The 17,970-nt window shown below is 34.1% G+C and overlaps 1 protein-coding gene across 4 annotated transcripts in view; it reads right to left on the bottom strand.

Annotated features, from left to right (window-relative positions):
- The window catches only part of LOC105345175 (5-hydroxytryptamine receptor 1), a 62,998-nt gene that overhangs the window by 42,004 nt on the left and 3,024 nt on the right, over positions 1–17,970 (bottom strand). The window contains exon 1 of one of the 4 annotated variants that reach the window (XM_066068231.1): positions 11,766–11,903. The exons of 1 other annotated variant lie outside the window; for it this stretch is intronic. The gene's annotated coding sequence lies outside the window, so the exon portion shown is untranslated. Of the gene's footprint in view, positions 1–1,495; positions 2,028–8,595; positions 9,209–11,765; positions 11,904–17,970 lie in introns of those variants that run through there. 2 more of the 4 variants (XM_011453241.4, XM_011453238.4) reach the window with 2 other exon arrangements.

Raw genomic sequence — 17,970 nt, 5'->3', positions numbered from 1 at the left:
TTAAAACAAATCTTCAAACATATTTTTATGAATGATGTATTGATTAAACAATCAATGTACAGAGATAAATAACGGGTTTGTTTTCATAGAGAGGGGCTTTGCGTAACGCCCTTTTTTAAGCTCCAAAACAAGATAAAAGCTATAATATCTCATATGACATTTTGCAAAAAATCGTATTTAATTAAATTACATGTATGATCATTTTTATTTATATCGGCCTGTAAAGACTGGGTTCACATGTACCGCGTGTGTATACATGTAGGTTTGAGGTCAAGGGTCACACATGATAGAGTTCAGCCAGTCCCATAAAAAATACGACAACCTTTGATTGAGGATTACTGAAGACGAACTTTGCTAGTTTGGTGAAAACAGAAAGTATGGGTATTTATAAGTCATGGTTTACGACTGGCTCAACATTTAGTAGATTGTCATCTCTCTTTGTATAGAATAGTACACTCAAAAAGTAGAAATAAATATCTATTACCTCTTTATATTAACAAAGAAATTTTCAATAGCTAATATATACAGGTTGATGGATATATATGGATATATGCATGTAGATCATATGGTCATGATAAAAACACATGTCACACGGTTAAAATGAACTCACTAGATCTATCCAGGCTCCATTTTAATAAGATCTACATACCGGTAAAAAAAAATAGTTCGATTTACATATCATCATACATTCTCCGGATACATCAAACAGTAGATACAAGTCTGTACCTCAGAAATGGACTGATAGAACATACTCGACAAACGATCAGAAGGAGATATCAGAAGAATGCATAATTATCAATATTGTTTTATGTATTGGTTTTCCCTATTAACATCGATTTGAGGACAGTGTTCGTTGTATAAAAGAAAAAAGAAAGAAAAAAAACTGAAGAAACGGGGACCAGAGAACCGTCTTATACGCTTTTTTTGTGCAAACAAATAGTTCATTTTGGGACGAAATGAAGTATATTATGAAATAAGATAACGTTGCGTATATATATTTATTGTACGCTTCAGTAACCGAATGAAAAAAAAACTGTGTAGTGAGTAATATCATACAGACTGTGCCGGATATAGGGACTGTAGATACAGATCGACAGCGTCTAACAAGTCGTTAATGTACAGAATAGAAGGGGATATGTACATGCATACATCTAGAACAATGTGTCAATCGAGTTTTACTCCCAATCATAAATCAAAACACCCTGTAGCTCAATTCTGCTCACAGCTCAATGAAATCTATTTTGTTCTTCATCTTTTTTTTCAGGTATCTTGTGGTTGTACCCTTTGATATATCTTGTATTATTAAGATAAGTGTACTTGTATGTATTATTAATACATGTTCATAGCCTTCCTACCTGTAATAATTACCTAGATCAAAAACTAGGGTTTCTAAATGCGAACGTGTAAAGTTAATAATACAAAACCACGTCTAATTAGCACCAGCATTAGTTTAGCCCCTCGTTGATCAATTCTATTAAGACAATTAATCTCCTACCTGGGAATCAGCAGGAAAGCGCACGCTCACAGGGTGGCAAAATGAAAGAAAGTAGTCAAACACTTCTTGAATTAGCAGACAACACGATAGCGGGCCAGCATGCTTGCATGTCTAATGAAGCAGTAGGTGAAGAGTACGATCCCAACCCGAAACACAAACCGGGTCTTCTGAGCTCTTAATAGACTCACAAAAAGTGTACGACGTATCGCATCTTAATCAGACGACAGGGTCCTCTCTCTTCCGCCGATCGAGAATGAATAATTCCAGTGCGGACGTTTTTCGCGCTGTCCTAGTCCTTAGTAAATTCACTCGGAAATCTTCATCGTATTTATGACGAGAAGAAACGAGGATTAATTAGATTATTTAATCCCCGCGAGAGAGACTGTTTGCGGTTTTTTAAGGCACACTGGTTCAATATGGAGGCGCTATAGTTTAAAAGTGCAACGAAGCAAAGAGTGAACACAATGGGATGCCCTTGGTGTATTGAGCTGTAATGATATAGTTATCTGAAGCCAATGATCCAACAATAGTCGAAACACACAGATATTTCAAAGTTGACACAAATTAAAAGCTCTTTGCAAACCTTATTACATACAATGCAAACAGTGGGACAATTAGCTTGTAAAGAGAGATTTAAAGATTTGGTTACGAATTAATACTTGAACTTCTTTAACTATTACAACATCTGGGCCTCGCGTTAAGGGTATTAATTACCAAACTGCTACTAATTTTAGACATTCCAAAATAGATCTGTTTTTTAATTGCAGGGAACCGGTGTCTGTATTTCGCTCGGGATCGATGTCCTCGACCTACGCGGATGAATCTTGTGTAACGGACAGAGAACGAAGCTGCGATAATTTGGTGACGTCCACTTTCTTACTATCAATCAGATTTAATCAAACAGAACATTTTTGACAATGAGCCACGGGTCGGCGACCTTTATTCGTCCTGACACTCGCTAAAGGTATTTGTAAAGAGCTTGTATCCCAACGACTAATCGATAAAATACAGGGATTTTGGGAATGTAACTCACAAATCAAATTGATAAAATCAATTACCATCGCGTTTTATATAATTTTCGTCAGAAAAGCTCATCAGTATTAGGCAATGCTGTCCCATATGGATGACTTGAGAGAAAGGAGGGGGAAAAAGAATACCTACGTAATATACATACATGCATGTAACAGCTTAATATAAGTGTCGACATTCTTACACATAAAACGCACGTGTCTGTCAGATATACTACTAGCGATTTTAATCCTTCGATTTGATTTATGCATGTAAATTTACATATGCGTAGATGATGTTGGTTGCTTCATATTTTTATTATTAGGAATATTTTTTAATTTTTCTTTGTACTAAGCTGTTTTAGTCCTATGATAAAATTATATTTTCCTTGGCGAAGCGTTTTTCTGCTGTGACGACATCAAGTAATGGCATTTAGAAGTAGAACGAAAAAAATCGATATTGTTGAACTAAACTTTCCACAATAAATATAATTTTACATGTATATATATTATACTAATTAAAGTATTATTAATACAAAGTTATATTTGTAGCAATCAGTTGGTTCAAAGGGATGCAAGCCTCACCAGTATTCACAACAGTGACTTGTTCGATGTTTGGCATGTCACTGCCTTGAATTTTTAAAATTTCTACTATTGGGGGGGGGGGGCAGCATATTACATAATATACTGCAAAAGTTGTTACACAGTAGTCAGTTGTTTTCTAGTCTATGCTGTCCCCCTTGATGTTGTTATTTTTTTTTTTTTTACTTTTCGTCATTTACTTCAGTAAATGACATTTGGTAATTTCTAAAGCTATTTTGTTTCTACTATTAATAACATTAAAAAATATCAACTGCAGTCATCTTGGCCTTAAAACATCTAAGGAACACAGTATGGCAAGAAAATCTCCTAACTTTTTTGTTCTTGTGGTGATGTATAAAGAGGATAACCGAGTTCTTTCCTTTTATGTAATTCATACATGTAAAACCAGTATATCGCAGGAAGCCATCTTTTACGCAAACTACAAACTACTGTAATCCTACACGTACCAGTAATATAAATACATTGGTTTCATTGTTATATGGGGATGTTGTAACTGTCAGATGATGCATCATGTACTTGTAGACATAATTTCTTTCTGTTCAAGAGTACATTAGAGATCTATGTTAATTTTTAATAAGTGTAATAAAAGTTGCGGTAATAACGTGTTTTTATATTTCAGCCATCTTTGCTGACCAAGGCTTTTCGGTCTCATCAAATTTATGCGCAGCCGAGTGGACCGAAAACCCTTGGCTTGCGAAGATGAAATTCAGCATTTTAATACACCCAAAAAGTATGTGTGTAAAGGAGAGAGAAACCGGGTGGTAAGCTGTAAGAACTTGTAGATGATAATTTTATTTGTATTGTGTGTATAACACACTAAAATTTGGTGACCTCTTTTTATTATCTTACCCCCCCCCCCCAACAGTCCCAGAGAGATAGAAGTGTTGTAAATCTTTGTTTAAACAGGGACGTATATACTAGTATATACGTCCCTGGTTTAAAATATAAATTTGTCGGTACCATTTAATATTTTTATACAAAAAAGCAAAACTATAATATACAGAAAATGGTAATGTGGAAAATTATAATTTGGCATACAATTATCTTCCTGTAGATGTGTTATTTAAGACTTTTTCCGAAAAAACATCACTAAAATGTAGTATTTGGCTTGGAATTACAAAGTACAATAAATAACGTATTGCATAGATTTACTTATTGATATAATGTACATAAAATGGTCATGTGGAAATTTATGATTTGACATACACTATTTTTCCTGTTTTATCAAAAACCATTGCTAAATCTTTTTTTTTTTGAACTTTAAAATACAATAGAATTAGATAGTATTACTTTATGAATATCGTGCCAAAATGTACCTTCCAAATGCCGGATCTTAATTTCTTATGCAAAAATTTTTTCACAGCCTCAAGCTTGGAGCAATTTAGGTTTGTTATATTATACGTAGTTTTTTTGTTCATATGAGGATATTCATCCTACAGTAATGTTCATCAACTCAGCAATTTGAGAGCGAACTAGAGTAAATGAAGAAAAAATTCAGCAATTTTTTTTAAATTACAGAATACAATAAAAGAAAATGTCCATATAATGATGATAAAGCCTTTATGGAAGCACCACGGTATAATACATTGTACCAGTCAATTTGACTGTTTCTTTATTTTGGTAATCGACCGGGAAGGATTATTTTCGTATTTTGTTTTTCGTGTTATTTTTATTTCTCAAACATTGTTTTTCAGTAAAAAAAAAAAACAACAACAACTGAAAGGCGTAATATTTTATGTGTTAAAATCAGTGGCACTCTTGGTGCATTTTAAATTCATAAACATCATAATTTCAAAAACGTTTTGAAATTGCCATTGTTGATTTAAAGATATTTTAAGTTGTGTATTTTTAAATTTCAAATCTCGATCTTTTTCCGTGGGTGTATCTGCACGGTGAGAGTATCTTCGACCTGCACTTCTACCGCATTGCGAGTTTTAATCGTGACAAAAACCAATGGATTTAGTTTCTTTTATTCTACATGAAATAGGATACAAATTCTTCTGTCGTGTGTTTCAGTCATTGAACGAATTCCATTGACGGCGTAAGCTTTCATCTTCCGTGCGCGCTTGGACCAGCGAAAAAATAGTCCCCAGTTCGTAAAAGATATTCTTATAAAATGTTCAAAATTAGCTCACTCTGCATTGTACCCACTCTTTCTGAAAATAGAGCACTATCTCCTTGGCTTATCTGTTGACGTTTTATCGCTATCTGTTTTGTATACTTGGAAATAATTTGTGGGGGTAAATGTCGATTTGAACAGATGGTAGTGATAATCAACCTATGTTAACTGTTAAACGATCTTCCTTTGATTACAGTTCAGAATAGAGAAGCGAGCAGTAAATATAAATCGTCATCTGTATACCCAGGCTATTTTCATTCTATTTTGTTTAATTGGTTGACACAGAATGTAGGTGTTAAGCGATATCAGTGATCTTTGGGGATTAATTACACTATTTCCTCGTCTGTATGGCGCGCAGCATCTTCTATGATGCTAAAATTGTAAATAATCTCAAATTCAACATACAAGTATCTTAATGAAAGCTTTGTCAAAATATCGGTATTCTTATATAATTATATAGGATATCTCTGTTATCTCTGTTAGGAAATTTGTATGTTACACATGTATTATTTAAACTAATGTTTGCTATATGTTAGAAAGTTCTATGAATTTTGAGTCTGCACTATACATGACTTGTATACATTAGGTTAATAACTATAAATAATACATGTGCAATAGTCAAGTCAAAAGCTGTATAAATTATAAATGTGTAGTGTGTTAAGTCAATTACTATGGATTTGCTAAGTAATTTAACAGCTTTTAGTGGTGTGGCCCTTAGTTTGATATGGGGGGGGGGGGGGTAAATATTACGACTCTTCATAAATCTAGTGTGGATAGATATGAGATATGTTTCAATGTATTTTAAAGAGATCGAATTTATTACTATTCGGTAAACAAAACTATCATGGCATGATAGTATAATATTGTGTTACTGTAAAATACGGTTATAGCGAACACGCTTATAATGAATTGACGCTTACAGCAAAGTGATTTGCGTTCATTCCCGGTGACTTTATAACATGTTGTAAACTTGAAGAACATAACGAAGCAAACAAAGCTTATAACAAAGCAAAATCACCCATCTCTGGCACTTCGTTATAAGCTTGTTTTACTGTATTAGGCATTTGGTGATCGATAACCATTACATCAATGTATAATCACATGTAAAATCGCCAACGTTTGTTGTATGATTGGAACATTTGCAAACTTTCAGTCTTAGTTCATTGAAATCGGCTATGCGCTTTAATAGATACAATACTATGATGAAATACCGATATGATCAATTAATGTAAATATCATGAAATCATTAATTTTACATTTCCGTGGACATTTATTTTCAATTTCCCAGTAAACTGCTTTTTTTGATTAGTTAGAGGAAAAAATTGAAGTGCCCTTGACCTCTTGACCCTATATGATATACATGCTGTATTTCTCTGAAATTATGTCGAATTAGTTTGCATACTCAATATGAATCATAAGCAAAACGCTTGATGTTTGAACCCTGGAATCGTGTAAAATTGCCAGGTATTATTAAATATAGATACACTGCTTTATATCTTTATCAATACGCGCTAAGTTTCGTGGCGCGACCTGGTGACAAAAGAAACACTTTGAAAAAACATTAAGGAACTGTTGAACTCGACGGGTGTCAAAGTGTACAGTTTCATTCCCAATATTGCTTCCTACCAACTCGTTACGATATTCAACACAGCAAGTTCAACAACCTACTAAAAAGATTATAATTCCCATGCTGCAGTCGGAGAGTATCTCATTACCGAATCAGATATACGACATTTGTGCTGTGATGAAATGTATTTTCATCAGCTGTAGGATAACGGTATGATGTGTTTATTCATTTAATTTTTTGTTTGTTTTGTTTGTTTGTTTTTATTTATTTGGGGGGGGGGGGGGTAGGAAGGTGGTGGTTTTTTGTTGTTGATAAATTCGCGTAAATTACGCGAAAATGATGTTTGACCTTCACAAAATTCATTACTTAGCTACAAAGGTAAAATAGTCATACATCATATGAATTAAATATATTGCTATGTGTATGCTCTATTTACTTTCAGTTTTATTGATAATAACTTCTCAGGGCAATAAACAAAACACAAATTTAAAAATAAAAAAAACAGAATTGGGATCGAATTATACAGCATGTGGTATGAATATTAATGATCCTTTCCCAATAATTGGAAAAGGGTCTGTAAAACGTTCACGTCTGTAAAGCCTGCTTCATTGTAAGCTCTTTTATCGTTTGTACACAAACATGCTATAATTCAACGTATAACGTAAGCAAATTTCTAATGAAGGAAACGTTTGTATACATATGAATATTTCTTTTTAATTAACTGAAAAGATAAAAAAAAATCTTATCTTAGAGACCCAAAATTTCGATCATTTATATCAATATTATCCCAATTAAACTCTGCAGAAAATTCTAAATGTACAAATATCTTCAAATAGTGTACAAGGTTTGCCTGGGGCCATTTAATGGGTTTTTTGATGTCCCAGTCTGATAAACGACTAACCCAGATTTTATTTTATCAGTAAAAACAATATAATCTTTATTAATTACAACCAGCTCTGCTGGTACGGTCTGTAACACATCGTCGAATGCCCACGCCTTACAAGGTGTGTTCATCCGTGGGTATCCAACAAATGCCGGTATCAGGTTTGGTAAAAATCGTGTATGCATTAAGTGATATTAAAAAGGTTTACTATTTTCGAGCGTTATTACGGAGTATGTACGAAGAGAGAGAGAGAGAGAGAGAGAGAGAGAGAGAGAGAGAGAGAGAGAGAGAGAGAGAGAGAGAGAGAGAGAGAGAGAGAGAAGAGTAAATAACAGGAAGACATACAGCCTTGTGAATAGAATTTAGACTGAAAAGTTGATTTCCGCAAAATAACAAATGCTCTAAATCTCCAATGAATATTTTAATTCAGTTTTAAAATAGTTTTTCATGGTTAAATAAGGAAATTTGATCATCTGTTTATACATTTGTGATGCAAAAACAAGGTGAAGAGAGAAAATATGTTACTTGGAGTAAGAATTTCACTCTTTCATAAATTATAACTTACAGAAAAATCAATCACATGGGAAATGATGAGAGAGAAATGAAATGAGTTTATTCACTAAATAACTTATTAGTAAATATAACGTTTATAAGAAGAATCCGCACCAATATTTTGAATGAAAATGTAATTGTATATTATGATACATTTGAATAAATAATCTAGGATGTTTCGTAAATTTGACACGTACGTACGTAAATCGACCAAACAATTAAGGAATCGATTAATCAATCAATCTTTAAAAAATCTGTTCATCAATCAATCAAGAATCTTTGAACGTCCAATTGTTAAAGATCCTAAATGATGATGGACAAAGAGCCACATGGGGCTAATTGATATATTTTCTTTGATTAAAGACTTACTTTTTTCGTGACTTTGATCTACCATTAGATTTCGGTGCAATCATCTCTTCCGATCTATCCATATCAGCACTTGTCATTTAGATCTTAAGCCAAACGTAAATCACATGAGATTGCATTCCTTCAAAGATTGTCAAAAAGCAATATATGACGGAAACCCTCTGTCAAGTACTTAGGCTCAATTTTACTCCGCATGGTCTTTTGACACTGCCTGTACGTGCTGGCTTGCGTTAGGAAGAGGAGGAAGGTCGCTAGACCAATGCTCCACAATCCATCAAACGTAAGTGAGTGAAAGAAAATTGAATTCCAAACCAGGAGCAGAGAAATAAGATAGAATTCATCTAATAAAATCCCAAAAACGTCATAATGAGTAGAGCTCACAATAAGTTCGCAAAGGGGAGTTGAGATTCAGGGAATGAGGGTTGGGGGGTTGATAGTCATTGGCCATGCAAGACAACCCCCTCCCCTTTATGTACATGTTTTCGCACACATTGTACCCTAATACCGGTATCTCGGAATCACGTGCATTCTCAATCTTCTAATATTCTGTCCTTTGCACAATAAAATCCTCAATCTCCGCACCTTGCCACTGCCACCGATCGTCTCCCCTTGGCTTGGTTCAAATGAAAATACGCTCATGTACATGTATTTTAACAGTTTACATTCCTAGATAGAGGGTTATTATGTCTATGAATAAGTTTAATATGAATAAATCAATATTTGAATACTTCCGATGGGTTAAATCGACCAGAAATAGAGACAGTTGCAGACTTGGTGTTTTTACAGAATATGGGCACATAATATTATTCTTTTATTTTACATATTGAAGTATATAAGAAGTGCTTATGAGTTAAATAAACAGTAATTGTGCGCATACTAGTAATCCATTATTTAAAAAGAACGCGAATTAACCAAGTTCCACACTACAATGTTATAGGTCGACCCATTCAGTTCACCTAATTGTACTCAACGATATGAATTTCAAAGTAAGATTCTCTGGGGTGTTTTCATCACAAAACAATTAGAATATATAAATTATTTGCATGTTTAATATCCCAAAAATCAATAGCTGAATTGGACGGCATCGCCTGTATGGCAGTGGTCAGCGGGATCATTAGAGTTCAATAATTGCCCAACTTTACATTAAAGCGATTAAATTGACATTAGTGTCGAGACAAACTTAATGCATTATGTCTGATGACTCTATCTTTTTTTTTATCATTCTATTAGATTTGATGAACCAATCACTTAAATTAGAAGAATTGGCCAGGACAACACTGCCGGACTCACGAGACGTATTTGCCTTGCAGCAGGGTAATCCTGCGGTTTTAAAATGGTGTTATGGCTTTGGTGTCCAGCTCGGCATGAAATTTTTTCTCACATTGATCACGCAATCATAAGGAACTGAACGCACGCTTGATTCTAATACATTAAACAAATGTATCTTGATTTTTGTTTTTGGTAACGAACGAATTCAAACTATGAAGATCGTTTAATCTCGTCAAGGCCTAACAAAAAAAATTGTGTGTTTAGGGTAACATTGATGAAAAAATTAGGTTAGGTAGGTAGGGAATTTTTTTTATTTTATCATATTTTTTTTTTGTATGAATCCTAAGAATGTTTGTTTGTTTCATATTTAAAAACGTAGTTTTTATTGGAAATAAGATAAAATCACAATCGGATAAAATCAGACATCTATTACACTGTAATAGACTGTAATTACAGTGTTTTCCCCAGAAAATTTTTGAAGCATGGGGGGGGGTTGTCAGAGTAAGTGCAAGGTGCGGCATTAAAGCGCCTAAGCCGGCGAAATCACTGTGTGTAATAGTATAACCATTTGATGAAACGTACTACATGATATGTACTATAACTGATGCATTTTCATGAAATCTACATCAACAAGTATCATTTCAATTCATAATTATATTTTAATATCTGTGTATATTTAATTAATATACAATTTTTCTGTTTTTTTTCTGGCAAAACTAATAACATTTTTTTTCAAAATGAGTTTTTTAAAAGGTTGGTCCTCACAAGTTTTCACAAAACACAAGAAATATAGATTCACATGGCAGTTCAACATCAGCTTCTGTCCCACTCCTTCTTCTACATATTATATAGAAGAGATTTTTTTAGGGGGTGTTGAACAAGAAATAGGCAGAACAAGTCCATACAATTACAGCAAACTTGATTCAACTTATTCTGGGCAGTTAATATTTCTTGTTTAAATTGGGGTCCATATGAAAGTTTCTGTGATATCTTGACACCAGTCCCCTTCCCCGTTTATGTGTATGTACACAGTCAATCATTTTCATAGGCATACAATATACGATGTTTCTTGTCATGTGACATCGCTTCCGTGCATTTCTGCAAATAACTGTAGTTTTTTCTTTCTTTATTATGTACATTTTTTCAAGTTTCCAATATCCTTGCGGCAAATAAAGAGTTCAAGCACATCGAATCCAAGCTAACTCCATCGAGTGAACATTGTGCTATTTTTAGATTTTGGAAAATCCACAACATTCGATAATGGCGGAGATGTCGAAAAAAGCACATTATATTAAAACAAGAAGTAATCACGTCTCTATTTATGCATTAATCACCAATTGATAAACTCAGTTTTAATTTATCTTAATCATAAGCTTAGTCCTTAAACAGTAAACCACGTGTGCCCCCTTGCTGAGATCGATGTCGAAATTAACTGCGCTCACTGCGGGTGCAAGTGTTTTTCCTGAAGTTTGAGCGGAGAAACGACAACTTTATATCTACTAATTACAGTTAAGATGTGTAATAATTGGAAAAAGAATTTTGCTTTGAAATAAACATGCATAGCGGGAAGCATGGCGGCATTGTGTGATGCATGGCGGGGGATCTTCAATGCATGGCGGTACCGCCATGCAAAATCGGCCTGGGGAAATTTTTAAAACACTGTCTAAAAATGGTAGGATCGGGCCATTTTTGTAGGTTAGGTCGGGTTACCCGAAACACACAATTTTTTTTGTTAGGCCCAACTGAAACCCATTCATTAAAATAAAACAAAAATGCCTTTAAAATCGATAAATACAAGGCCTAATTTTATATTCTATGATTTTTTTTTATCTTTAATTCAGTTTTTCTGGTAACACTTCTTATTCGGGATGTAATAACTAAATACACATACAGGTATATCTCACCTTATTTGGCTAAGTGGTCACTCCTGGAATAACAATGAAAAACAACGACACAAAATCGAACCCGTGACAAAGCGATGTAGACACAGACCCAGAAAGAAGCATGTACAACTGCGCTGTCTAAATTGTTTGAGCTTGTATACCTGTTTAGACTATAATAGAAGAAATCACTTGACCGACCTAGAACTATTCTTGCTTTTACTTTATTATTTATGACCAAAGATTCCCATTCTCTCCTCATTGGTTCCCCGGATTATGGAACTTCCCGCCAGTAATCAAGGTGGAAGCATTTTGTATCGATTGAAGACAGCGTCGCTCAATTAGGCGTATTTACTATAATACAAGACAGCAGACCTTTCCAATGAGGGTCTCGTACAATAATTGTTCACTTTAAGCCTGCAATTTGGTCTCCTTTATGTGTAAGACAATGCTTTATCTGTCTTGCTCATGCGAGACAATAGAATAATTACAGGTGTGTGATGCAAGAGCTGCGAGAGGCAATGTAGAATAGAATATCGACAAGGGACGGGTCCAGAAAGCGTAAACTTATGGTTAAATCTAGGATGGTTGCATTAACGTGTATTGCAAATTGATCGTCATCCATCTTATTCGAGAACCTTTGAATAAACAAACGTCTTTTGAATCAGATGACGTAAACAGGTACATGTAGTAACGTAATACATTCAAGTACTATTCAAGTGCTTGAGGAACAGTTTTATGAAGAAAAAAAAACCCTGGGTTTGTTTTTTTTTTTTAACAATGATACCTAAAATCATGCTAAATCCTTCAGGTACAAATGAAGTGGGGACAAAAAATATCTTACAAAAAGTCTAGAATTGTCATCCGACTTTTGTAGAAAAACAAAATATATATGAGATGTGGCATACCGCCTAAGTGACAGAATTAAACTTTCCGAAGATTTCATTTCCATACGGGAATAAGGCTAACGGTCTGGAGCAAAATCCCCTCTAAATTGGATTGGGGAGGAATGTCGATAAGCGACTAGTCCTGTTGACTGAAAGACATTGAGTATTTGTCTGAAGACTGGCGAATATTTACATAAAATTACAACAATCAGCAAAAGGGAATTTGGAAGTGTTCAGAACAGAGATATCTCGTAACACTGGCAACTGTGGCCAATACGATATGAGAAAGTTATAATTGCGGTCTAATTTGCGAGTCACATATTGTTTTACGATGTAAAGGCGTATTGTTGTGTTTGCAGGATGAAGGTGTTTGCATTTAGAGACAAGTCATCCCCGTTCCTATATATACGCGATAAAGATGCTTAGATCATGGTACATACATGTATATCTGTATCATGGTGTACAACGTTCTGATGTAAGGTCGTGGCCTCTGATTCGTAAAATGTCAAAGTAGGTTGGTAGGAACAACAAGCAACACAATGTATAACAAGTGTAACGGAACTATTTTTAAGTAGAGATGCGCAAAAGTGGCTGAAAACCAAGGTCCTTTGAAGCAGTTCAGACTGAAGGACAAAGGGTTCACCAAAAAGGAAGCGGCGGTAGATGCTAAGATTACAATTTCCTCTTTATAATCTATCAATAAGTACGCTAAACAACAGTTCTTCTACAGTCATTTCCAGACAATAATCCGAAAGTGGTAATAGGTTGTGTTCCATCATCTTGCAACACAAAACCATTTAATAGGCAAAATTCGTTTCTTAAAACCAATCGGTTTTAGCTCCCAAGAAATTCATAAAAGTCATACTAGTATGTTGTTATATTAGATTAATTCTACACGGTAATAATGTTCAGTAATGTTAGAGAATATATGTGAAAATCAGGGATATTTCCTACGCTATTCAGTAAAATTAATCCATGCATTAACTGGCTCTTTTAGAAAATACATGCCATATTTATTGATCACAAGGCTAGTAGGAATTACATGTATTTACTGAGAAAAAAAATAAACAGTTTTACTCGTTTCTACATTGAACATATCATCGGTTGTAAAAATATTGTAATTGATAATCATGGTAAAGGGTAAAATCACAAGAACTTCCGAGTGGGAACCTGCCAACAATCTATCCGCGAAAAGAAATTTTGACTTTGTGATTTAAGCTATTTAGAAAAATGTAAGGTATAAAGGCTCTATTTAAGGAATAAGGAATCATTCTTTGAGAATTTTAACGTGATCGTATATGGTCGGGGTGATAAAATCGAATAGAGTCCGAAGGGTTTTATGATCGATTTGATCACAACCGACCGTATTTGATCACCTCATAATATTCAAAGAATGATTCCTTATTACTTATATTTATATAATTTTCAGCATTTGTACAATTGGCCGTCAAAATAGTCATTGATATCATGAAATGTATTGGACTGTACGTTACAAAATCGATTCTTAGTGTTATCACAGACAGAGACACTGGAAAATGTAAATACACCAGTATATGATTAAATTGTATATATATTTAGGGACTTTTTTTAAATTAGAACTTACATGGAAAAATGCCATTAGAGTCAGTGACCTCGTTACAGCTGTAGTACACCTTTTGTATAGATGGACAGTCTTTGTCCCATTACAAATGGCGTAAATTGATTAATTCTCGTAATATATGACAATAATTTGTCATATATTGTATGTCCGACAATTAACTTAAGAATACTAGATGGCTATGGCGTATGGCTACAACAAATGAGTTGTACTCAGTTTGGTGGTCTCAAACTATTCCAAGTCCATGCCATGATCTTGTTAAAATGGCTCAGTGATGATATCTGTATCGAGTCTCTTTTTTTGTACATGTGATAGAAATGGTAAAATAGAGAATAGCTGCACTTCAAACACAATTATTTCTATGAGGTTTGCTAACGAGTCAAAGCTTCAACAAAATACTTGTGACTGAGCATCGTTAGCGATGACAATCTCACTTACGACAATCAAACCAACAAACTTTACGACTTCACCTTACTTCACCCCAGCTTTATTATTTTACGACAATAAAAAGACTACTTTATGGCTACTCTGAGAATATTATGTCGTATTTATGGATTTGGAATCGATGGAAATGTTCGTTATATTCCCTGATTAACGCATTTTAGAGATAAAGTTTGGTATTAAGTGAGCCACTAAGGCTATCACTGAAGGACGTGCCAAACTATGCAGCGAAAAAAGCACAGGTTATGAATGGCTTGCAGTCCCTTGATCTTTTGGGAGTCGAAAGCCATGTTTTGCTACTCGGAGAGCGTTAGCCTTTAATGTTGATTGAGAGGGTTATTCGCCTCTGTTAGAAAGGCGTTGGGGTACTGTGGTATTTGCATGTATTGTATTGTAATAAATGTACATCCCTTCGAGTTTCCTGGATCAGAATGATACAGAGCGCGCATTGATACCATTCATGACCACCACGTATGTGCGCAGGTATTTTAGAAAAATGGTTTATACTAACATTTTATAAACATATACCTGTATGTAGGTGGTCAATCATACTGCCATTATGTCGACGCATGTGAATTCTGACAAAATACGTCAAGTTGCATACAGTGGCGAAACTAACATGTTTGCATAAAAATTTACACGTTTCATATAGTTATATCACAGTTATGACGTCATTTGCACTATTTAAACTAAAATTTTATACAATTACTCCTTTTTATCGTAAGCATTTATAGCTTTCTATTTTGGTATTGACTTGAGAAACCAAACATGTTTTAATCATCTTAACTATACTGCAGTGAATATTCTACTATTATTGCTATAGAAGCACGCATTTCGTTTCTATTTTAATAAAACAATTTATGGACAATGCCTGATGTATGTACTCGTTGTTATGTAGGAGGTTTAAAGTCATTTGCCGACACGATTTTGTTTAGCCAATATTAGAAAAAAAAACTTCTTACAGTTGTGTAATACAATATTGCTAAGAGTCAAGGGATGCTACTACAACTACATGCATTTCTGATTTCTTAATCATGCAAATTGCCTCGACCTTTACATATATGTACAATATTCTTTACGAAATAACCTATTCCATTCACATTGTACCATAGTGTGTAGTCATTAAAGTTACTAAGTTAAGGCACTATTTATACTAGTATATCATTCCTGCAAAGTGATACTGTAGCGCAATCAAAAATTAAGTCGGTCACCTTGAAAATATAATGAATGCATTTTGATCAAACGCATGCTCGGCTCTTAAAAAAATTCCAGACCCAACCTGACTCCCTGTACATCCGGGCATGATAGGAAATTTCAGTGTTTATAGTAAAATATTGGCGCAACGTTCTCTTTGTAATACATACTGTAATAGTATTTGATTGAACTCTTTTAGTTCCCTGGTCAATTTTGCATGGAAAATTTGCTTCGACTTCAAATCTAATACAGAGATTGGACGAAGAATATGCTAATTATTTTCGAATAAATTTTAAGGGGTTGTCTCTGTGTTTTGATACGTATTGACATACGTCTTGCATGCAGCCAAGGTTCTGAGAAAAAGTTATCTTCTATCCATGTTTCGCTGCATTTACTCTGTCTGCGCCTCCACGATTTGTTACAACTTGGGGGTCTGTGAAGTTTTGTGGGGGATATTTTTAGACTTGTTTGTGGGGTGTAAAACGGGAAACAGTAAGCCCGAGATAAGATAAACAACTGATCAAATTTGTTACCATTCCATGCAACATGCATTATGATAGTTATTCAATTAAGTCATATAATTGTTCAAATGTGCATGTAAAGTTAATAAAGACCCTCTGAAGTTCTATTATTAAACAAACACATGCCTGTAGATTTAGATCGTCTGGAAAAGCAATGTGAAACACCTGAATTGCCGAGGAATAAGAAACGCGAATACACTCTGTACTTTTAAGTATTTTAATTTTTGCACAATTATATTGTTTTTAATATGTTCCTTATTTTTTCCCACACTTGTATAAAAGATGTTCCTTCATAATGATTTTTAAAACACGAAGTCTTAATTAGAATCGACATCCAAATGAGTTCAAAATGATTTTGAGAAATTTTTGAAAGATTAAGATAGGAAAACTTCATCTGTAAGAGTTGTCTCTCTTTTCAGAAGGTCTATGTACATTAAGCTTATAGAAAAAAAACCTTATAAAACTAAAATCAATAATTTCGCCTTCGTTAGTATCACTCTCGTATCCTCTATCGAAAACTTGTTGAACCAAGAAACGACTTTGAGAATTACAAACATCAAACAATTCCGTTATCTTCATTGGATACAAATCAATCGGTTCTTATTTTCGTATGAATAGAATCATCACAGAGAAAACCTAGTATCCAATTGAATGGATTCAATTTTAACCCTGCTATCCAACTGAAAGGATATAGAAGACAACCCATCATTGTGTTTGCCTAAATGGATTCGAAACTCAATCAATCTATCGAAAACTTGTTGAACCAAGAAACGACTTTGAGAATTACAAACATCAAACAATTCCGTTATCTTCATTGGATACAAATCAATCGGTTCTTATGTTCGTATGAATAGAAACATCACAGAGAAAACCTAGTATCCAATTGAATGGATTCAATTTTAACCCTGCTATCCAACTGAAAGGATATAGAAGACAACCCATCATTGTGTTTGCCTAAATGGATTCGAAACTCAATCAATCCTTAAATCTACATATACCTGAATCGTCCCGAAACTCAAGGAAATCCTAATATCCAGCTAAATGGATACTTAATAATTAAAAATCAAACCTAAATATCAACCTGGATATTAAACTCAATTTCATCCTTATTTTCATTGAAGCGGATACTCAACTCAACTTATTCCGATACCTACTTGGATAAATGCAAAATTCAATCAATTCTAATTTCGAACAGAAGGATTTATACATGTACTTGTGATTCAATCAATCGTCCTATACGGATTTAAATTTAATACATGAACTAAAAGCAACGTCATTTTGCCAGTTTGGAAGAGGCACATTTTTCTACCGATGACTACTGCAATAGTTTTAAAAATATTTTCTTAACGGTAAAAGAGTAACAAATACTCAAACTGTGTAATTCTTATAAACTAACGTAAAACTATTGCTGAGATTTTATTTAGTAAACAAAGAAGAAATATCGCTGACTCATTGACTCTGTAGGCCGTGTTCGATTCGAGATATAAGGAATAAGGAATTACTCTTTGAGTATTATGAGTTGATAATTTTGGTCGGGGCGTGGTCAAATCCAATAAATCCGAAGGGCTTTATGATAGATTTGATCACGC

This window comes from Magallana gigas, chromosome 8 (genome assembly GCF_963853765.1).
Source record: "Magallana gigas chromosome 8, xbMagGiga1.1, whole genome shotgun sequence".
NCBI classification, from domain to species: Eukaryota; Metazoa; Mollusca; class Bivalvia; order Ostreida; family Ostreidae; genus Magallana; species Magallana gigas.
The sequence above is the reverse complement of the archived record's forward strand: the minus strand, read 5'-3'. Positions and strand labels throughout refer to the sequence as shown.